Genomic DNA, 24114 nt, shown 5'->3' with positions numbered 1-24114 from the left:
ATTGTGATGGATGTTGTCAGAATCTTGGGAACAGTGAAGAGCACCACTTGTATGCTGGATCCTTGTCCTCCATTGTTGAAAGCATAAGTAAGGACCATGTAAGTGAAGTACCAGAATACATCATAAATCAATCACTGACCCAGGGATCATTCTCTAAGTCATTAAATCTAGCACTTGTTCTCTACTGGAAAAAAAAATCACTAGACAAGAATGATGTGTCCAATTATTGCCTGGTCTCCAACCTACTGTTTCTGGGCAGAACAACTCCAGAACTCCCAGGATAGTTCATCTACCTTGGACCTCCATCAATCTGACTTCAGACCAGGCTATGGAGTGGAGATGGCGTTAAAAGCTTTGTTGATAAACTCTGTTTAAAGACTGTGCCTCTCTTTTGCTCTTACTGGATCAGCAGCTTTTGGCAGGACTGATCATGCCATTTTATTAAGGTTTCTGGATGAAAAAATTGGGATTAAGGGATTTGTCTTGAACATCCCCTTATTCCTTACAGGTAGGACTCAGGTAGGACTCAGATGGTCACTTTTGGATACCCACTATCACTGATGTGGAACTTGTCTTCCAGGATTCAATAATGGTCCCCCATGTTATTCGGTCTCTGTTCTTGAACCAGGGCCTTATGCTACTTGTTTAATTGGTTAAGGGTGAACAAGTTGAAACTTGAATCCTGATAAGATGAAGGTAAAATTGGTTGGGAAGGCTGAGGTCTTAATAGATACTGTGTTCCCCATTTTTGCTGGGGTCCAGATGACACTCTGAACTAGGGGTTATGCTGAACCCAGTGTAATTACTAGAGAGAACCAAGCCAATTAACTGCAAAAAAAGTGTTCAGTCAGTTTCACCTAACCAAAATTACCTTCCCTACCTTGACTCAGCCAATCTGGATCCATGCTATGGTTATCTCAAGGCTGTAATACACTCTACATAGGTCTTCCTTTGAAGTCACATCAGAAACTTTTGTTGATAAAAAACGTGGCAGCACAATTCTTATCAAATGCTAGTTGGAACATGCATGTGCCACTCATCCTGTAGTCTCTCCACTGGCTCCATCTGGCTTTCGCCTAAAAGTCCTCTGTGGGATCACCTCTCCTGTTATGCTCCACTGTTGCAGTTTCTGATGTCTGAAAACAGCCAGTTGTCCAGGGAGGCATATTGTAGAATCGCAGTGCAGAATGTGGGATTGCAAAGGTTTAGGCCAGGGCCCCCAATGTGGTGACCACCAAGTGCTTTTAGAAAATAGGCAGAGCCAGGTAGGGCTTTTGCTCAGCAGGGATTCTGATCAGCTTTGCAGATAAAAAGGCATCCTGTTAAAAAAAAGCATCTGCCTGAAATGTTGAAGAGTTACTACTGGAGTTATTATGTATAATCTCATTTCCTGATGATACATTCTTGTGCAAACCTGTATCAGAACTCCAAAGGTGCCAAAAAGCTCAAAAAAAAAAAATTGGGACTCCTGATTTAGGCAATGTAGTACTGACTCCCAAATAAAGGCACCCTTGTGGATTATTCTGTGTCTCTACAAATCTATTCAATTACAAGAATGCCCTTCTGAACATTTTTATTTTGCACATTTTGTAGAATGATTGTATTGTAGGAGCCTTCCTGACCACTTTAGGCAGGCAGTTCCGTAAAGTGGGAGCCACTATAGAGAATATACATGAGTGGGTGGTTGCCATTCTTAACAGTTTGCCCGGAGGAACCTTTAAAAGATTATTCACATTGTCCTATTTCATTGTTTTATACCTTGTTCAAACACACACAAATATTGTAGCTCGCTTTTATTAAATTTTGTGTTAGAATCATAGAGTTGGAAGGTACCTCCAGGGTCATCTAGTCCAACTCCCTGCACAATGCTGGAAACTCACAAATACCTCTCCCTAAATTCACAGGATCCTCATTGCTGTCAGATGGCCATTAACCTCTGTTTAAAAACCTCCAAGGAAGTGTTCTTTGTCCTATTGCATTATCCATTTCATATTCTATATTGTATGCTTACTTTCCCCTCGCCCTCTGTGCTCTGTAATCTGTCAAGTCTCAGTGAGAGAAGTGGGTTATAAATAAATAACAACAATAGTGGTAGTAATAATAATCTTCTGTGTCAGATGTTTTCAGAAGGCTGATCTTAATACTTGTTGAGTTTCTGTACTGTGTTCTGTTATCAGTTGACCAGATTTTGCTGATATCTAGATCATGATGATTTAGGTACATTTTACTGGAGTGGAACTGAGCTTCACCCATCTTGGGGAAACGAACAGTTGTGCAAAGGAGATCCTCTCTGGTTGACAAAAGAATCTACATAATTATATGAGCTGCTGAGTTAAGTGTTTTAAGGCCCATCTCCATGACTGCTAACTGGTTCTGTCTCAGAAGGGACTTTCTGTATTCAAATAAAAATTGGTCTACCAGTCCAGTAATTATTCTCTGTCTCTGAGGAAAGAGCACATAAACTTGCTTTAAATATCTGACCATTTACAGTCCTATAATAAAGGTATTGCCCAACAGGCAATAAAAATTATTTACTGATTAGAGATATGTAGGTCTTAGTGGGTTTTGGGGATTTGGATCTGAGAGATCTGGAATTAGGTCATGTCAGCCATTTACTCGTAGTATAACCATGGAGAATTCAAGGTCTCTTGGTCTTGGTGACTGTACAGTATTTTATAAATAAAAATGCTTCAATCAAAATAAAGTGTTTATGCAGGCAAAACTCATTGGACCTCATACTGAATAACTTACATCGAGGACAATATTTTAGTAGGCACTTTGAATCAATCAGATATAACCATGGAAAGTTTAAATATGCAGGTATAATGGCATATGAATCAACCTTCCACTGATCACTATATTTAATAATTACATATTGAGCAAAGCTTTCTTCTTGTTAATGAGGGATATTTTGTGGCTTCAAATTCCACATTGGATCAGTAACGATGTTGCTATTAAGCAAAATGAAAATAGGGAAACAGATTTTATTTCTGGGGCAGTTGGTTGGTGATAAAGACAGGTTGCTTACCTGTAACTGTAGATCTTCGAGTGGTCATCTGTGCAGTCACACTTGTGGGGATACTGCGCCTGCGCTGGTCCCCGATCGGTATCTGTAAGAAAGCCCGGGAAAATTTCCGCGGCGGGCGCCAACTGGGCATGCGCAGGCGACCCACTGCGCACGCCCAACGGCGCCACCGCGGCAATCCCACCAGTTCCTTCATGACCGCTGAAAGCCCCCAGAAAAGGGAGACCGTCAGCAGCGGGGAAGGAGGGCGGGTAGTGTGACTACACAGATGACCACTCGAAGATCTACAGTTACAGGTAAGCAACCTGTCTATCTTCTTCGTGGTCTCTGTGCATCACACTTGTGGGAGATTAGCAAGCAAGGCATACCTGGAGGCGGGAAGACGGTCAACCAGAGATGGCAGATTGAAGAACCGCAGTCCCCAACCGAGTCCTCTGCTGGGCATGCACGTCCAGTGCGTAGTGCTTCATGAAAGCGTGCGGAGAGGACCAGGTGGCAGCTTTGCAGACGTCAGCGAGGGGCACGCCTCTCAGGAACGCCACCGATGTCGCCATCGCTCTTGTGGAGTGGCCACGCACGGGTCCCGGCAGTGGTCTCTTTGCTAGGAGGTAGCAGAGCTTTATGGTCTCCGTCAGCCACCTGGAGAATCTCTGGGAGGAGATCTTATTACCCAGCTTGGGCGTAGCGTATGAGACGAATAACTGCTGGTCCCTGCGGAAAGCTTTGGAACGCTTTAAGTAGAAGAGCAAGGCACGCCTGACGTCTAAGGAATGGAGCCTCCGCTCCTCGTCCGAGGAGGGATTAGGGAAAAAGGCTGGCAGCCATACCTCCAGATTGAGGTGAAATTGGGAGGGCACCTTAGGGAGGAAGTTCACATCCGGGGCCAGGGAGACTCCTGACTCTCTAAAGGCTATGTAAGGGAAGTCACAGCGCATCGCTGTGAGCTCCCCTACACGGCGGGCAGAGGTGATGGCCACCAGGAAGGCGGTTTTCCAGGATAGGAGCTGTAGGGGGCATGTGGCCATAGGCTCAAAGGGTCGTCTGGTTAGCCTGTCTAGCACCAGGGTCAGGTCCCACATCGGAGTGGGGGGCTTGGAGGGTGGATGTAACCTAAACAGTCCTTTCATAAACTTTTTGGACTGGGGGTGGGCGAAAACTGAATATCCGCCCACAGGTTCGTGAGAAGCGGATACGGCTGCCAGGTAGACCTTAATGGAAGAGAAGGTCAGGCCTGCATCGACTAGGGAGAGCAAAAAGTCAAAGATCGCAGGCAGGCCTACCTCCCTTGGTGCGCCTGGCCGGCCAGCTACAAAGACGGAGAATCTGTTCCACTTTCTGGCATAGGATGCTCTTGTGGAGGGTTTCCTGCTGTTTATCAGGACCTCCTGGACCCTGCCGGAGAACTCTAGGGGTCTATGAGCCACGCCGTCAGTTTGAGGTGCGGCACATTGTGGTGTAGCACCAGGCCTCCCTGGGATGACAGGAGGTCTGGTTCCGCTGGGAAGTGGTAGAATTTCCCTCCTGAGAGGTGCATTAGGGAGGAGAACCAGTTCTGTCGCGGCCACCAGGGGGTTACCAGGATGCCGCGTGGCTTCTCCGCTGCTAACTTGTTGATTACCCTCGTCAGCAGTGGGAGGGGCGGGAACAGGTAGAGGAAAAGGCCCTCCCATGAGATGAGGAGCCCGTCCCCCTGGGATGTGGGGTCGGCACCCCCTCTGGAGCAAAACATGGGGCACTTCTTGTTGTCCGCCGTGGCAAAGGCATCCAGCTGTGGGTAGCCCCAGAGCTGGAATACTGGTTGGCGGAAGTGCCACTGAAGTTCCCACTCGTGTGGTGATGCCCCCCCTCTGCTTAGGGAGTCCGCCTGCGTGTTGAGGACCCCTGGAAGGTGGGCAGCTTTCACGAAGATGTGCTGGATACATTCCGTCCATAGGGTCATGGCTAGTGCACAGAGGCGACGGGATACCGTTCCGCCCTGCCTGTTGATGTATGCCAGGGCGGTGGTGTTGTCCGTGAGCAATGCCACCGTCTTCCCCAGCAGCTTCGGGCGGAAGGACCGTAGGGCAAAGTGGATGGCTAGCAGCTCTAGGTAATTTATATGGTATGCTGCCAACTTGGGAGGCCACTGGCCCCCCACTGAAAGCCCTTCCATGTGGGCGCCCCAACCCCACAGGGAGGCATCTGTGGTAATGGTAACCGCAGGGGGCGGGAGGTGGAAGGGTGCTCCCTGGCAGATATTGACCGTCGAGCTCCACCAGCGGAGCGATTGGAGCGTCAAAGGGGGAATCGTGAACCTCTTTCGAGGTGAGTCCTTGTTTGGGCGGAACTGACGGAGGAACCATAGCTGCAGGTTTCGCATCCTCAGTTTCGCATGGAGAAGCACGCTTGTCGTTGCTGCCATAAGCCCCAGCATCCGCTGAAGCTGTTTCGCAGTGCCCCAGCCTTGGTTTTGGAGCAGCTGCACTGTGTCGGTGATGTCCTCTGCCCTCTGGGCGGGGAGGAACGCCCTGTGTAGATTTGTGTCCAGAACTGCCCCTATGAACTGCACCGTCCTTGACGGGGCGAGTTTGGATTTCTCTAGGTTGACCTGCAGGCCCAGGGCATCTAGGAGGCGTAGTGTGGTTGTGATGTGGGCAGACAGGCTTTCCCTTGAGTCGGCTACCAGGAGCCAGTCGTCTATGTATGGGAAGACTATCACGCCCCGTAGCCACAGGTGAGCGGCCACTACGCTCATCATCTTTGTGAACACCCTGGGTGCTGTGGAAAGTCCGAATGGTAAGGCCGTGAACTGGAAGTGTTGTGGGCCTATCGCGAACCTGAGAAACCTTATGAATTCTGGGTGGATGCTGATGTGGAAATAGGCATCCTTGAGGTCTAGGGTAGCCATCCAGTCCCCCTGGTTGATGAGGGGCAGGATGGATTGCAGTGTGGACGTCCTGAATTTTTGGTAGCGGATGAATTTGTTCAGACTCCGGAGATCCAATATGGGTCTCAGACCTCCGTCCCTCTTTGGTACTAGGAAGTAGCGGGAATAGAAACCGCCGGTTCTCTCTTCTGCTGGAACTTTCTCTACGGCTTGTTTCTGGAGGAGGGAGGCCACCTCTACCAGCAGAGGCGGGGAGGGGGGTGGTGGTGATTACCACCGATTGGGTTGGAATCTGAGCAAAGTCTATTTTGTAGCCCTCCTTGATTATGGAAAGAGCCCACCTGTCTGAGGAGACCCGCTCCCAGGCAGGCAGGAAGGGGCGGAGGCGGATAGTTGGGTGGGCAGTGGCAATGAAGCGTGGTACAGAAAAGTCAAAGGCCCTGCTTGGTGGGGCGGGCGCCCTTCGACTTGGCGGAAGACTAGGAGTTGTAACGACCCCTGCTGTTTCCCGAGTACGCCTGCTTGTCGGGCTGCGGGGGACGTGGTCGCCAGTGTTGGTCCGAGGGTGGCTTTTGGGGGGGTTTTCTGGACCAGGACCTGCTCCATTGCCTCGGTCTGGATTGCCTGGGCGATGGCTGCACCCCAAGGCTCCTGGAGATCTTAAGGTTCTTGTCCAGCTCCTGCAATGCATTGTCAGTGGTGGAGCTGAAAAGCCCTTCCCCGTCGAAGGGTAGGTCCTCTATGAGGGCCCTGGTGTCGTGCTGTAGGGCAGTGGACCTCAGCCAGGAGTGTCGGCGAAGGGAAACCGCTGACATGATAGCCGAGACGGAGACGTCAACTAGGTGCTTGGCGGCTGTTAGTTGCTGCTTCGCAACCCTCTGGCCTTCGTGCAGGAGATTCTTGGCGGCCGTTCTTTGGTCCTCGGGTAAGGAGGACAATAGAGGGGACAGCTGATCTAGGATGGCGTACTGATATCTGGCCATGCAGGCCGTATAGTTGGAGACTTTTGCACCCAGAGACCCTGCCGAGTAGATCTTTCTACCCATGGCATCTAGTTTCTTCCCTTCTTTATCCGGGGGAGCGGAGTGCACCCTGCGCGACCTCGAAGAAGACGAGACAATGGCTGAGTTTGGTTTTGGGTGTGAAAATAAGAACTCAGCCCCCGTCTCTTGGATCTTGTACATGTGATCCAGCTTCCTCGAGGACACCGGTGCCGAGGATGGTTTCCTCCATGGGTCCTTTAACGCCTGCAGCATGACTCTGGTCATGGGAAGTGCAACGGCCGCTGATGTGTCCCTCTGGACGATGTCAAACACGCTGTCGTCCACCACCGGTTGGGGTTGTGAGATGGGTAGGGAGATTGCAGACGCCATTCTCTTAACCATGTCTGCGTAGGCCCGCAGGTCTTCGGAGGGCGACACTGGGAGGTCCTCAGATGTATTAGGGTCCGGTGATGGCTCCCAGGTTCTGTCGTCGTCGGGCTCAGACCCCGATGGAGAGGACTGTCTGTGGTCCGATCGCTCGGATGGGTGCGGTGACGGCTCCCTCGGTGGCGACTGGACCGGCGTCGGTGGAGGTGGGGGTGCTGCCGGCGAGGGGCGGTGTGGCGGGATCGAGACCGATGCTGGAGGTCTCTTCGAGCGGTGTGACACCCTGGAGAGCGAAGATGCTTCGGACCGACAATCCCAGTCCGGGTAGTCGGTCGGTTGGTGGTAGTGGTATTGAGTGCAGCAGGGATACGTCTGCTGCCATCTGTGCTGCTCCCAGGGTGGTATTGTTGGGGGCCGATGCGATTCGACCGATGGCTCCCGTCGTCTCGCGCGCTTGGGCGCCGCAGGCGTTGTTATGTCGGGCTGCTGCAGTGACTCGACGTCCGATGTCGAGTCGATGCTCCGTCGACGTGACGCCACGGAAGGTGATCGACGGGTTAGGTCGATCTCCAGATCCGGCGCTGGGGGCTGCGGTCGATGCCCGCTAGGCCCGGGGATCGGTGACTTGTGATGCCGGTGCGCGGGGGTCCGTGGTGTCGGAGGGCTGGTCGGCCGATGGCTCGGAGCCCCTGGCGTCGGAGGACTGTGCTGCCGGCCTGCGCCAACCCCTGGAGTTGGGGGGCTGCGGAGCGGAGAGGGGGAAACCCTTCTCGGCGGGTCGGTATCGATCGGTGCCGACACGTCGGGGGTAGGCAAAGGAGAGCGTGGTCGCTTCCGCTTCTCCTTGCTTTTCGCCTTTTTCGCGGACTCCTGTCCAGGTTCCTCCCTTCGCTTCTTCAGAGGTCTCTCGACTGGTCCTTCGAGGGGCCGCTTCGCCGGCTGTTGGTCGCGGTGAGCGTCGGCATCGACAGAGGTCCCATCGGTCGATGGGGCCGTCTGAGCTGGGGCGGTCGCCATCTTCGGTACCGATGCCGAAGGGCCTTCCGTTGCTCTTAGGGGACGAAGTGCTGAGGCAGTGAGTGCGGCCGAGAGCCTTGCCGCCCTGTTCTTTCTGGTTTGGTTGGAGAAGCGGAGACAGTGTTGGCAGGTCTCCACGCGGTGTGCTTCTCCCAGGCAGAGGAGGCACAGGGAATGCCCGTCGGGCGGGGCGATCTTCTGCCCGCAGGCCTGGCACCTCTTAAAGAAGCCCCAGCGGCTGTCCATAGACAGCGGTCGCTAGGAGGGTCCTCTCAGAGTCCTCTGAGAGGAGAAAAACAACTAAGGGGCGGAAAATGGCGGGGGAAGTCCCGGAGGGAGACCCACCGCGGCACGCACCCAAAACAAACAACAGCAACTTTTTTTTTTTTTTTACTAACTAACTAGACTACTAGAACTAACTGCTACACTACGAAAAACAATAAACAGGCTAATAATACAGAGGCTAAGGGAAAAAAGGGTTAAAACCCGAAGCTCACCGACCGGGAACACGAGGAACGCAGCTCTTCGCGCAGCGGTCAGAAAGGAACTGGTGGGATTGCCGCGGTGGCGCCGTTGGGCGTGCGCAGTGGGTCGCCTGCGCATGCCCAGTTGGCGCCCGCCGCGGAAATTTTCCCGGGCTTTCTTACAGATACCGATCGGGGACCAGCGCAGGCGCAGTATCCCCACAAGTGTGATGCACAGAGACCACGAAGAAGATCATGCTGTGAAGTATCAATATTGTCAACAAGTAGAACAAATGTTGTCTGCAAAGCAGAACAGAGAACTATGTGATTTGGTGACTTGAGTTCTTGCAGTGGCTTTTATAGTGGCTGATCGAAATGATATTAATTTTAAATTTTTCCCATTGTAAATTCTTCAGTGTCCCCCCCCCTCCCCCCCAAAAAATTAAGTATTTAGACCTAGAGGTAATCGTTTATGTCAACAGAATGTGTGTGAGAAGTTACATTGGTTTAAAGAATTAGTTGACCGGAAAGAACCAGAATGCTTGCAAGTTGAGCAAAACAAGACATTGTAAATAGGCGCTAATATTGTCCTAGAATACTTTACAAGACAACCCCAAGAATCAGATCTTTGTAGGCATAACTGACTTTTGCAAAATTTCTTCAGAAAGTGAATAAATACAGTCTAAATTTCAAGTTTTGGCTTTAAATTGGATTATTTTCAGTGTGGGACATATAAGTAGGAGTGCCAGCTGTGGATTGGAAAATACCTGGGGATCTTGGGGGTGGAGCCTGAGGAGGGTGGGGTTTAGTGAGGAGAGGGACTTCAGCTGGGTTTAATATCATAGAGTCCACCTTGCAAAGGAGACCCATGGTGCAGAGCAGTAAGCTGCAGTACTGCGGTCCAAGCTCTGCTCATGACCTGAGTTCAATCCTGGTGGAAGCTGGGTTCAGATAGCTGGCTCAACGTTGACTCAGCCTCCCATCCTTCGAGGTCAGTAAAATGACAACTCAGCTTGTTGGGGGTAAAGTATAGATGACTGGGGAAGGCAATGGCAAACCACCCCGTAAAAAAGTCTGTCAAGAAAACATCGTGATGTGACATCACCCCATGGGTCGGTAATAACTCGTTGCTTGCACAGGATAATACCTTTACTTTTTACCACGTTCCAAGGCAGCCATTTCTGTAGGTGAACTGATCTCTGTCACCTGGAGATCAGTTGTAATCCCAGATTTCCAGCCCCCACTTGGATGTTGGCAGCCCTGCATATAAACCACTTTTTATTTTGCTTCTTCTCAAAATACAAACTAGCAGAGTATTCATTGGCTTGGAAAATATCCAGGGGCAAGGGACACCAGGATAGCAGCAGAATATGCCATGAGTGGAGAAATCACCTGAAATCTGTCACCTTTCTTTGTTATCTGGGGGAGCCAATGCTTTGGGTACCTGTCCCTTGAACAAAACCATGAGCACCAGCATGAGTACCCAAATATTGTGGTTTCTGTCTGTCACTGCTCTCCATGTGGAAAATAACTTCCTGTCTTGGCATTGTAATAGACTTGTGCTGTAGTGGATGTGAGTGATTTATATGAGAGGGAGGAAAGATTTCTCATTCATAGTGTATTGGTATGCTGCCTACAAAATCCTTTGTATTTATAGTATGATGTGAATGAAATACTCTTGAAAGCTACCTTGTAATTTCTGCTCACCTCCTCAAATTGTGCATTTTCTTCAGCACATTTTACATTGTAGAAGATGGTAGACTTAACTGTTTGGGACCCAGCTTTATTGCCAAAAAGGAATGTTTCTTTCAGAAATTTCACCGTCTCATCTTGCACTGATGCATTTGCTTGCAAATCCAGTTTTTCTTGCATGGCCAGAACTGGAGATAGTTAAAACAAATAACCTCCAAATTTGGAGTATATCAACAGCTAGCTGCAATACTGCTTTTTAAAATTATTATTATTCCTTGCCTTTGCTCTAGCAGGACAAACCTTCTCTATGGTACTTCTGCAGCATTAGAAATAACCATACTCTCCCTGTGTCTGTTGAGTTTTTAAATGGAGTTGATAGTTGGTAGATGACATTTTGAAACTTATTTGCTGCGTCAAAAATGTGTTGCGTATTTTCACAGGATCCCTGGTACATTTCCACCTGGGAAACTTTGCCTCAAGTCCTTATGCTGTTATTGTTCAATACCTACAATCCCTTCCATTCTTATGTTAACAAAACTGGAGACCAGCTCCACAAAGTGATTCCTTTGGCCTACTTTGTTGTTCCAGCATTGTTCCTGGACTCTGGTATACATTCAAAAATGCTTCTCAAGCCCCTGTGTAAGAGAGGCTTTATGCAGGCAAAGTATTTGAAAGCAGGTGATAGCAGTCGTGCTGACTTCAGCAGCTTAAGAGGCTAACAAAAAGCACCTTCTCTTGCATGTTATATGCTCCCTCCAACACTCTGTAACATATATATGTATATACCTTCTCTCTCCCTCTGTCTGTCTGTCTCTCGCCTTCTTTCTCTGCAGAATATCAGGGTCATGTGATTTGTTCAGTGGGTGAAAGTCTTGTTTATCCAAAGGCCATGTGGAGGTGGGCGGGTGCTCACCAGGGAGACCGAGAGGGACAGGAGAGACGCCTCACACAAGTGCTTGGTGTGTGAATAGCTCACACTGACTGAACTGGATAACTGGGCAGGGGACTAATTTGCTGTTCTTGCAAAGCTTGATAAAAGGAAGCAGCTGCTGGCAACTGCTTGCTTGGATGCATGTAGATGAGTCTGTGGACTGCAAAAAGAAGGGGAAACTAATCGGCTTTCTCTTCCCTTCCCACGGAATATCTGCTTCTCTCCTCTATGAAGTTGCACTGGATCAGGTAAAAAGTATTTCTGTTTTCTCTCCCCCCCCCCCAATCTCTCTCTCTCCCCCTGATTTTGTTCTTGCTTTGATTGACAGACTGATGAATGAAGGAACAACGGAATAAGCTTGTGATACAAAGGATTCCAGTAATATCAATCAAATCTTTCCAGCAGACTCCAGTTGTCTGTAAGATGGAAACTTTTAGGGTTTTTTTCTTTAAAAAAAAATAGAAAAGGCTTTGCCACATTAATGAGTGGGACCATAGTTCTCTTTTTAAAAAATAAAATAAAAATGCTCTGCTCTAAGTAAGCCTCTGTCAGTAAGTTCTTGTTTGCATCTGTCGATGCACCAGCCAGCCATGTTTTTCATGTGATTATCTCCTGTGCTGGCTGTTGCTGAGAAATCTAGGATGCTCACTGTCCTTTCCAGGGCAGGGCCATTGCAGCTCCGTCCAAAGGCGAGGAAATAAAACATAATCTGCTGCTGCTTAATATTGTACATTTTTCTTCCTTCTGGAAGAAGCTTGAAAATGTTTAAATTATTTATTTGTATGTGGTGAGGCGGAATTCTATCCTCCTTCTGTTGGCTTTTTCTGACTAGCGGACTAGTCCATTTCACTCCACCGGGCTGTCTTTCTTTTCTTAAATGTTGTTTGAATGAAGCTGTGCTTCAGCTGGGGAAAATGGAGAAGCAGGCAGGATAGAAAGGATGGCCTTTTGTGTTGTGCGCTATTGTACTGTCTCTCCCCCCCCCCTCTCCAAAATCTCTTCAGCTTCACTGGAGAGCACCAGCCGTTTGTTAGTTAACTGTCTATTGCCTGAAGAAACAAGTTCGTGAAATCTGGGGGGGGGGGGGGGGGGGGAGCTGAAATCTTTCCAGCTCACAATATCAGGAGAATGTGATGTGTAATTCAAAATCTGTTGGCTGGGGAGGGGGAGCTGTGTTTTTGCCAAACTGCCTTCTCCCCCTCCCCATTTATTGACAGGCTGCTCTTCCACCATCCTTTCTTGGCTTCAGGATTGATTGGTACATCCCTCTAGTTCCTCTCAAGTGCTATAGTCTGTAAAATGGCAGTGATGTGATTTTAATCAACACTTCTAGAAAATGTGTGTAGCCACCTTAAGAACCAGTATTATTTCTCCATATATATGAAACCAGTGCTGGAAGATGTCACACCTTCCTAAGACAAATGTGTTTGGTTGTGAGGGATGAAAGGACTCAATTTTAAGAACTTCCTAACTGGCTAATAGTTGATAGCAAGCCATCCCACCCCGCCTCAGCCAGTCTCCTTCACCTTCATGTTTCCAGTGATTCTATAGCCACAGGCACATCATTGAATTCTAAGCAATCACCAATATTTTGTTTCTATTCCTGGCATGCCAGATCTTTGTTCCTGATTTAGAGTAAATAAATTCAGAGGCAAGCAAGTGAGATTCAAAAGGCTACAATTGAAAAATAGCTAATTTAGGGGTCAGTTACATGTTCCCCTCCTTTTTTCAAAAGACAAGTGTGTTCATTTACCTACCAGCCAGAAAGTAGAGCTTTTATCTGTGATGTAAAGCCTTTCAGTGATGAGTATTGGGGGGAGGGGAGTAGATTTTAACATAGGGGGCTAGGGGATACCTTTAGATAAATTTACCTCTTGATGCCTAGCCAATCTAATGTTGAAGTGTTGGTGTCTCTCTTTGAAGGGAGGGTCAGGTCTCAAAGAGCAAGACCAAGATATGTCCATTTTAAATGTAATAAAGGCGATTGAATTCAGTTTGAAGGCGAGTTTTGAGCATGGCAATGGTAGTGTTTGGGCTTCCCAGAATGTCATATGCAACAAAGCATAATATATGAATCTCTTTCCAATTTTTTCTTGAATTTTATGCATTTGATTTGGCGGCAGGGTATATAGAAATGCTTCTTACCATCTCTGCTCTATGACAGGATAGCATGAGGTTGTGACATAGGATTGGAGTGTGTGTGTGTGAGTGAGTGAGGGGAGTAGTGCATAATTATAACTTGCTGCTATCAAGGATTCAGTGTTTCAGAGATGTTAACATACTATTGGTACTTTCCTCCATTTGTGTGTGTGTGGTAACATCTTCTGTCTGCATGCTTCTGAAGAGCTGAGCACAAGTGTGAAAAGGATTCTGGGGGACCATATGTCTTTGTGTTGATGACACTTGAGGAAAGCTCAAGACATTTTCCTGACTTTGTGCCATTTTCTTTTCAAAGTAAGGGAGGCAGAGAGGCTGACTATGAAAGCAAAAACCACAAAGGATTTATTAATAGTCACCTATCTTCCCTCTCAAAGATATACCGTACCCATTTGTTTGTGTACCTTATAGGTCTGAAGTTACCATTCTAAGCCTCCTTTTTTTAAAACTCACTTTTTTTTTTTGTCCGAGAGATGCTGGGTTGAAGCAGAGAATTCCTTCCCAATCTACTCAGGCTGGAGGGGAGGAACTTCAAAGGGAATCTCCGCATACTGTGATGCTGTACAATTTTGAAGTCACTGTTTTCCACACACAAAAGTCCGCTATTACCACACTGTTTCATCTAAAGATGTTAGTTTTTATCTCATGTTGAATAGAGAGATGGCCTGTACTCTTCTGAATGTATGAAACAGTCTTATGTTTATGGTTACCAACTTCCAGATAGAGGCCTAATATTCTCCTGGGATTACTGCAGATCTGCCCACCACAGAGATCAGTTTCCATGGAGGAAACAGCAGTTTGTGGAGGGTAGACTCTGCGGCATCACATCCCAGATGAGTTTCTTCCATTCATCAAATTCTGCCTTCTACAAGCACCACCCCCAAATCTCCAAGAAGATCCCAAGCCATAATTGGCAATCTTGAATATAAAAGAGAACATTGATCCATGTCAGAGAACATTGGTCTTTTAAGATCCATATTACCTAGTCTGACTGGCAGCAGCTCTCCATGGTCTCAGGTAGTTTTTCACATCATCTGAGACCTGATCCTTTTAACTGGAGGTGCTGAGGATTATTGCTGTGGATTTCTGAATGCAAAGCCGGTGAGACAGGGGCCCACCCTCTAAACAATCTTATGAACAAACAGTACCTACTAGACTCAAATCTAGCTGGTGCAATGCATATGCTGGCTGTATGATTGAAGAAAAGTATGCTAGGTAGTCACTTCCAAGGTATAGTTAATAGTGTTTATTCTTCTGTCAAGTCATTGCAGTCTTATGGCAACTCTATAGGGTTTTCAAGGCAAGAAATGTTCAGAGATGGTTTGGCATCACCTGCCTCTACACAGCAACCCTTCCTTGGTGATCTCCCATCCACGCACTAATAAGGTTTGACCATGCTTAGCTTCCGAGTTCTGAGGAGAAGGGGGTCTCCAGATCAATTTGTCTTGGGGCTCCAGTTCTGTTGTAGATTAAGGACCTGAGTAGACAATAATGGAAGACAGATATGTTTAAAGGATACCATATTTTGACTCTGAAAATCTCCCCTAGTCATGCTCAGTGATCCCTAATGACCCAAAATAATTAGGACCTGTTCTGTCCTGCAATACCTTGGCTGCTTGTTAAGGCATTTAATTTCTCCCATGAAATATAAGAACATAAGAGAAGCCATGTTGGATCAGGCCAATGGTCCATCCAGTCCAACACTCTGTGTCACACAGTGGTCAAAAAAATTATATACACACACACACACACACTGTGGCTAATAGCCACTGATGGACCTCTGCTCCATATTTCCATCTAACGCCCTCTTGAAGCTGTCTATGCTTGTAGCCGCCACCACCTTCTGTGGCAGTGAATTCAACATGTTAATCACCCTTTGGGTGAAGAAGTACCTCCTTTTATCTGTTCTAACCCGTCTGCTCAGCAATTTCATTGAATGCCCACGAGTTCTTGTATTGTGAGAAAGGGAGAAAAGTACTTATTTCTCTACCTTCTCCATCCCATGCATAATCTTGTAAACCTCTATCATGTCACCTTGCAGTCGACGTTTCTCCAAGCTAAAGAGCCCCAAGCGTTTTAACCTTTCTTCATAGAGAAAATGTGCCAAACCTTTAATCATTCTAGTTGCCCTTTTCTGGACTTTTTCCAGTGCTATAATATCCTTTTTGAGGTGCGGTGACCAGAATTGCTCACAGTATTCCAAATGAGACCGCACCATCGATTTATACAGGGGCATTATGATACTGGCTGATTTGTTTTCAATTCCCTTCCTAATAATTCCCAGCATGGCGTTGGCCGTTTTTATTGCGATCGCACACTGTCTTGACATTTTCAGTGAGTTATCTACCATGACCCCAAGATCTCTCTCTTGGCCAGTCTCTGCCAGTTCACACCTCATCAACTTGTATTTGTAGCTGGGATTCTTGGCCCCAATGTGCATTACTTTGCATTGGCCACATTGAACCTTATCTGCCACGTTGACGCCCACTCACCCAGCCTCAACAGATCCCTTTGGAGTTCCTCACAATCCTCTCTGGTTCTCATCACCCTGAACAATTTAGTGTCATCTGCAAACTTGGCCACTTCACTGCTTACTTTCAACTCCAAATCATTTATGAAAAGTTAAACAGCATGGGACCCAGTACTGAGCCCTGCAGCACTCCACTGCTTACCATCCTCCACTGCGAAGACTGCCCATTTATACTCACTCTCTGTTTCCTAATTAGCCAGTTTTTGATCCACAAGAGGGCTTGTCCTTTTATTCCTTGACTCTTGAGCTTACTAAGGAGCCTTTGATGAGGAACTTTATCAAAAGCTTTCTCGAAGTCAAGGTAAACAACATCTATCAGGTTTCCTTTGTCCACATGTTTGTTCACCCCCTCAAAGAAATGTAACAGGTTAGTGAGGCAAGATCTTGCCTTACAGAACCCATGCTGAGTCTTCCTCAATAACTCGTGTTCATCAATGTGCCTACTCATTCTGTCCTTGATAATGGTTTCTACCAACTTTCCCGGTATTGAAGTCAGACTGACTGGCCTGTAGTTTCCCGGATCTCCTTTGGAACCCTTTTTAATGATGAGGGTGACATTTGCTACCTTCCAGTCCTCAGGAACGGAGGCAGATTTCAATGAAAGATTACATATTTTTGTTGGGAGATCCACAAGTTCACCTTTGAGTTCTTTCAGAACTCTTGGATGTATGCCATCTGGACCTGGTGACTTATTAGTTTTTAATTCGTCTATCAGGTGTAGGACCTCCTCTCTTGTCACCTCAATCTGACTCTGACTAATGTTCACCAATGATCATGGGGGAAAACACAAATATGTTATTACTGTTGGAGTAATCTCAGAATCACTGAGCACTATGGATTTGAGATTTGAGACACTTTTGTGGAAAAGAATAGTCCTAATTAACTGTACTTAGGGTCAAACTAATTTGGTGGCAACAAATTCACATTTAAGCATGAGTCTGTTCTATCTCCATATTATTTATTTGTTTATTACATTTATTAATTGCTTAATCCTCACAGTTGTGGGGCTTTAGGCAATGTACAATGTTACAAAAACAATAAAACCATGAAATCAGGATCAAAACATATAGTACATTAATTTGAAATTAAGAGCCCAAATTTGCAGTTCCCTCCCATTTCTGACCTGTGGACACTTCAAGAGATGTGGGGTAGAGGAACTGAATAGGTCAAAGGGACAGAAAGCAAGGGAAGGGTGCCTGCCTTGATGTAAACTGTCACTGCCTTCGACCAAATGCCTGGTGGAACAACTCTGCCTTAAAGGCCCTGGTTAATTGCATAAGATCCCCCATGGCCTTGGCATCATTTGGCAGAGTTCCACCAGGCTGGGGAACTGGCCCTGGTTGAGGATAGCCAGATATCTATGGGGCTGGAGATCACCAGCAAGTTGTTTTCTGTGGAGCGTAGTGTTCTTCCAAGGTTGTACCAGAGGAGGGGATCCTGCAAATACATTGGTCCCAGGTCTCCCAAGAACCTGAAAGTCACACCCCAAACCTTGAACTTGACTTGGTGCTCCACTGAAAGCCAGTGTAGCTGGCACAACACAGGTAGGTTCCCATCAGGACTTAGGCTGCTGCATTCTGGATCAGTTGGAGCTTCCAGGTCAGTCTCAAGGGCAGGCCAGTGTAGAGCGAGTTACAATAGTCTAGCTTGGAGGTGACCGTTGCATGGATTACTATAGCTAGGTCATGGTGTGACAGGAAAGGGGCCAGCTGCTGAGCCTGGCGTAGGTGACCTGGACCTCCATATTCAGGGAGGCATTCAGAATCACACCCAAGCACTTGTCAGACTGCACGGGTAGCAGTGGTGCCCCATCTAGAGCAGGTTCATCTGTGCTCACCTTTGTCCCCCATGTGGACCCAAAGTGGCTTACATCATTTTCCTCTCCTTTATTTCATCCTCACAACAACTCTGTGAGATAGATTAGGCTGGATGTGTGTGACTGGCCCTAGGTTAGCCAGCAAATGGCAGAGCTGGGATTCAGTACTGGATCTCCTGCATCCTAATATCTTACCATACTGGAGTCTAGATTTTATTCTGCTTTGACACCAAGGAGGTCAGCATCATTTTCAACTTTTCTTTGTTTGCTCATTTGCTTTTACTGAATTGCTATCATAAGATGGGGAGATTTTAAAGGAGCCCCAATTAAGGACTGTGCTAACCCTGTATCCAGATAGATGGTCAGATAATATACATAAGGTATTTTGGTCTGCCTCCACCACCTCTTACAGGATATGTAGCATAATAGCATTTGTTCCAGTACAAATTCTCAGGCTTACTTTTTAGCTCATTCATAAAGAAGCACTTGACAAGCATGCATCTGAATGGGGGTGGGGGGAACCCACATCATTAACTGCAGCACAGAAAAGTCTTCATTGGAACCTCCTCCCATTCAACTCAACACTCTTTTTATAGCCTTACATCCAGGGCTTTTTTGTAGCAGGAACTCCTTTGCATATTAGGTCACACACCCCTGATGTAGCCAGTCCTCCTGGAGCTTACAGTAGGCCCTGAAGGAAGAGCCCAGTAAGCTCTTGGAGGATTGGCTGCATTGGGGGGGGGGGGGGTAGCCTAATATGCAAAGAAGTTCCTGTTACAAAAAAGCCCTGCTTGCACCTCTATTTTTTGTTGTGGTTATAGTAAGTAAACCAACCTTTCAAACAAGGAAAGCAGTTCTCAGTGTAGTTCTCTTGTTTTCCCTTCCTTTTGTTGCATTTTTCTAGAGACATTTGTGCATCTGACTTGCCATGTGGTCACTAAGTGGATTTCACCCAAACTCTGCTTTCAAGAGTCTGTCTGTATCCTGCAGGAGCTTTCCAAAAATTTCGTCCCTGCTTAGAATTTCATCACATTTTGCTCTTTCCTGAAGAATGTACTAGCGATAATCATATTCAGCAACACAGTCTGCCATATAGCTTGTTAAATTCCAAAACATAAACTGCCATGTGACCTGTGATACCATCTGTTATGCTGTACCACCAAAATGATTTCTCTTTACAAAACAAATCTCACTGGTAGTGAGCTGCAGTCCTCTCTTGTCTTTATCCCCTCCTACTACATAAACAGCTCCTGCCATTTATTTGCAAGTGTTCAGAAGACAGATTTCTAACTCTCAAACTCCTATATTGCTAAAGACTTTGAAATAAATCTCTAAACACAGGCAAAGGCTCAGTGAGATAGAAATCCATGATCAGATTTCCTGTCTCTTTCATTTTCATAAGTGGCAGCTACAAATGGTGAAAGTGGGATTGGGACTCTGATGCTGGGGAATAGAGGTTCTGGGCTTCTGATTGAAATATCTGTTACATACACATAGAGCTCCTGTTGGCCCATATTAGGAAAACTTACAATCCTGTTGGTGAATATCAGCATGTGGGGCATTTTCAACAGAAAATGGTAGGGAGATGAGTTAATTGCCCTCTCCCCACACATGCCTAAGGCTATTAATGGAAATTGAAAAGATGGGGAATCCAAGCGCAGCTCTTCAACATCTTGTTGCTGTGTTTTTCAGAATTAGCTTTATTTCCCCCCTCTTAGAACTGTCTTCTCTCCTGTTGGATTTGCTAAAGAGCCAAAATTGTGTGCCAAAAGAGAAAGTAGCCAGACTTCCTATTCAACTGTGAAAGTCTACTGCCAGGCCTGTTATCTTCTTTGGTTGTTCTTACTAGCAGTCTGGTCTAGTCTGATGTTTGCTCAGAGACTGGAAGAAGCAGTGTATTGAATGTATATTCTTAATACACCCCCCCCTCCCAAGTGGGTTTGGTTTTCTTTAAATGTGCCAAAGATGGTGCTAATTAGAGATGGGCACGAACTAGGAAAATGGATGTTCATCCCAGTTTGTGGCTTCTGAGGTCTCAGGAAGCTTCCCAAATCTTCCCATTTACTGAATCAGTTTGTTCTGTGAGGTTCGTGATGCGGTAGAACAGCCCCCTGTGGGGGCTCTATTGTCAAGAAATGTGGGATACAAATGAATGTAATAAATATAGATGAAATATGAAGATGCCCTAACCTGGATAGCCCAATCTCATCAGATTTGGGAAGCTAAGCAGGGCCAGCCCTGGTTAGTATTTGGATTGGAGACCTCCAAGGAATACTAGAGTTGTGACATAAAGGGAGGCAATGACAAACCACCTCTGAGTGTCTCTGGCCTTGAAATCCCATGGGGTCATCATAAGTCAGCTGTGTCTTTATGGCACTTTCCAGTATGGCAGACAGATAAGAGAGTGGTTGGTTGTTAGGTGGGAAGGAGAAAAGGAGACAGGAAAACATGAGAATATGTGCACTGCCAAAAGGAGGAAAATATAAAATAGTGTAGAGAGAAGGATGAAGGGGAAATTGAGATACTCCCCCCTCCCACTCATCCTTGAGTGTTTCCTGCCTCACCCAGAGGCCAAAACCACACAGAGAGGCTGCTAGGGGGGAATGAAAGTGGAAAAACAGAGACAGGGAGGCAGATAAAGGTAGGTTGGCTGGCTGCTGAGAAGGAGAGAAGGCAAGCTGATAAGAAAGGATAGAAACTATTGGGGGGCTTTCAGGGAAGGGAAAGAGGAGATAACAGAGTAGAAAATGAGATGCCCCCACAAGTCCTTGCTTGTATTATTTAAATGTTATTGTGCTTATCCTCAGCAGTTAACCTAAAGATCAAGGTTTAGTACTAGTTGTATTTATTCCTTGTGTACTAGTGCCCTGTGGCGCAGAGTGGTAAAGCTGCAGTACTGCAGTTGAAGCTCTGCTCACAACCGGAGTTCAATCCCGGCAGAAACTGGGTTCAGGTAGCTGGCTCAAGGTTGTCTCAACCTTCCATCCTTCTGAGGTTGGTAAAATGAGTACCCAGCTTGCTGGGTGGGAGTGTAGGCAACTGGGGAAGGCAATGGCAAACCATCCCGTAAAAAAAAAAAAAAAAAGTCTGCCGTGAAAATTTCGTGACGGAATGTCACCCCAGAGCTGTAAACGACTGGTGCTTGCACAGGGGACTACCTTTACCTTTTTAGTTGCTTCTATGAGATATCTATTTAAAGCAAGAGAAAGTGGCCTCTTTTTTATATGCATATATACACTCTCTCGGTGATGTCCTTGGAAAAGGCCAAGAGCAACTTCATGTTCCTGGATTTGTAGTAGGCAAAGCGAAGCCAGTGCTGTTCTTCTAGTGCAAACCCTTTTCATTTACTATTATTTCCCCCCATGAAGCAATTGCAAACATTATTGGGAATGCAGGCAACGTAGAGCAATGTAAGTGCTCAGAATTACATTGCATACCCTGTGGATAGCAGTCATAAAATATTTAACCAAGCACTGAAGTTCACAGCTTTCTTTTCAAACTGAACTGAACAAGCACAGTCCCCTCCTTTCCTCAGTTATTCCTCCCTCAGAACACACACACACAGAGAGAGAGTTTTGAGTTCTGCAATTAAAATAACTAGAGGCTCTGATTAACAGCGAATCACTTGGACTTTTGTTATAGATGCAGTTACTTTCTCATTATTTTGGATAACTGGGGAAAATCCCAAAATATGGATAATCTTATGTTTGCAGGATTATGCTTCTTTCAGTGGTTTTCAGCACATCCATTTTGATTTATATTTACCTTCTCTTGCAATTGACAGGAACAGCTCTTCTGACTGGTAGAACTCATAGCTGATGCTGTAAACTGACCTTGTCTTGTAATTTCTCCTCACTAATCTGCCACTGGTGTATATTTCAACATCCAAAACATTAGCAAGAAATGAATAGTTGAGTAATGACCACAAAAAGACATATTTTAAAGAGTATAGGTAGCAGGCATGATGGCTTGAAAATCTAGGACTGGTTTCAAGTCAACTTGTTATAACATCAGCTATTTTCCTCCAAGTTTGGCAGCTGTGATGAATGACTTATCAGGATACAGAAACTTATACTGTGATGCAGTCTTAGGAGACAATTTATTTTGCAATATAAGCAGTACCCCTTGGGATTTGCACTGTCATTCCATCTTTTATTTATGGTTTTCTTAAGTCTCAAACTCGCACATTCCAAATTGTTTATGTTGCTTTGTGTGTTTGCTTTAGGGAAAAGTTTACAATATCATAAAAACTGCAATGCATAATTAACTTAAGAAATACTCTGCTGCAAAATGTGGTGATGGCTTTAAAAGAAGGATGCATTTAATTTGTGTCTGTCAGTGGCTAGTGACAGAAAACAGGTAGTCATATCCAGCATGCAGACTCAAAAGGAATCTGAATCCCTAATTCAGATTCCTTTTGAGTCTGCATGCTGGATAGGAAAATGGAGGTTCATTTGAGGTTTGGGTTTTTCACATACCACAAACCTCCAATGAACTCCTCTTCCATTGATGAACCAGTTCGTGGTTCATCTGGTTTGGGAGTCTGGCCCATTCCAAGAGAGCTCTGAAGGCATTTAAATCACTCAGGACAGGCTGGGGGTGGGTGGGCTCCGACAGCATTTAAATACCTTTCAGAGTTTGCTTCCAGTTGGACTCAGAAGCAATACTCCCTCTAAGCTGTGAAGTCTTGTGAGCAAAAACTACTTTGTGAGCTACTGACATTATAGTTGTGAGCTACTGCATAAATTATCCTGAACGAAGTAAAAAATATTGCGTTGGAGGTTAAAAAATTGTGAGCTAGCTCATGCTAACTCAGCTTAGAGGGAACACTGCTCAGTGCACTTCCATGGAGGTTCGTGGGAGGCACATTCTCCCGAATCCCTGGTTTGGGAACTGGGGTTCATTTGTACGTTTGTGCCTGGTTCAGGAACTAGGGTTCATTTGTGGGTTCATGTCCATTCCTAATCTGAATGGTAAGTGTCAAGTTCAAGAAGCAGGTTGACATTGTACAGAGGTAGCACGGCAATTTCCCATTCTTAGAAACTTTATTTACAATTGTTGGGTGAAAATGCCTTCAAGTTATAGACAATTTATGGTGACCAGGCCTTAGATTCAGCAGGAGCTCACTGGAGCAGAGCTCCTGAACCTTTCTGAGAGTTCACTCTCCTCCTCCCCACCTACCTTGTCCATTGAATAGTAGGTGCAACTGCATAACAATCCCTAAATTAGGGGAGCGGGCAGCAAACCAGCCACCAGGGGCTTTGCCACACCCCCAGCAGCCCTCATTAACCCCTGGAGAAGCCTTTCTCCACTTCTTATGTGATTTTGGGTGGCGGGTGGCTTGCTGGCCTTTTAACTGTGGGGGTGGCCTAGGAGAGCCCCAGGAGATGAGGCCTGCTTGGGCTGGCTGGATCTCTAGCCAGCCCAAGCAGGCCTTGCTCGCCCGGGGCTCTCCTTTCTTACAGGGTCTCCTGTATAAAAAAAGGCAGTGGAGCTCATTAGCATAACTCATTGAGTTATGCTAATGAGCTCCACCACCTTTTTTTTTTAACAAAACAACCCCTGATGGTGACCCAGTAGTTTTTTTGAGACAAGAGATGTTCAGTGGTGGTTTGCTATTGCCTGCCTCTGTGTAGTGACCCTGTTCTTGTTTGGTGGTGTTTCATCCAAACACTAACCAGGGCCAGCCATGCTTAGCATCTCAGATCTGACGAGATCAGGCTAGCCTGGATCATCCAGGTCAGCTAGTGGCTAATTTGAAATGTAAGCCACCAGTTTTGGAGCCTGCACAAATAAATCAATGTATGATTATGTTGTGCTTCTATGATTATGTAAGGCTGTAGGATGATTTATTTTTATTCATAGTCTGCTTATTACCGATTTCTAAGAACCTTGTTATTTTGACATAACTTTCTTTAGTCATTTCAATCCAAAATGGTAAGAATAACTGTAAATGTGTGTGTTTAATGAAACAAGTTTGACCCACTGTTACACTAAAAGATGTAAGTATAAGTGTGATCATGTAAAGATAAAGAAAACAAAGTATTTGCAGTTCATAATCATAATCAGTGTAATTCATCGTACTTCAGTAACCTGAGCTAATTATATGAAGTATGCTTGCATTCTGTAGCTGTGATTATATGTCTGTATGATTCTACAGGCCGAAACAGTGAACCATTCAGGCTTCAGCCAGTGCAAACTAAAGACTGTTTATTTCATGGTGAGGTTTTCTAAGTCATTGTCATG

At 46.2% G+C, this 24114-nt stretch overlaps 1 protein-coding gene across 32 annotated transcripts in view; it reads left to right on the top strand.

The window, feature by feature from the left end:
* MAGI1 (membrane associated guanylate kinase, WW and PDZ domain containing 1) overlaps positions 1 to 24114 on the top strand; it is a 736174-nt gene that overhangs the window by 498310 nt on the left and 213750 nt on the right. The window contains exon 1 of one of the 32 annotated variants that reach the window (XM_060239483.1): positions 11364 to 11613. The exons of the other annotated variants lie outside the window; for them this stretch is intronic. The gene's annotated coding sequence lies outside the window, so the exon portion shown is untranslated. Of the gene's footprint in view, positions 1 to 11363; positions 11614 to 24114 lie in introns of those variants that run through there. 32 annotated transcript variants of the gene reach the window in all.

Source organism: Heteronotia binoei, chromosome 5 (genome assembly GCF_032191835.1).
Source record: "Heteronotia binoei isolate CCM8104 ecotype False Entrance Well chromosome 5, APGP_CSIRO_Hbin_v1, whole genome shotgun sequence".
In the NCBI taxonomy this organism is placed as follows: Eukaryota; Metazoa; Chordata; class Lepidosauria; order Squamata; family Gekkonidae; genus Heteronotia; species Heteronotia binoei.
The sequence above is the reverse complement of the archived record's forward strand: the minus strand, read 5'-3'. Positions and strand labels throughout refer to the sequence as shown.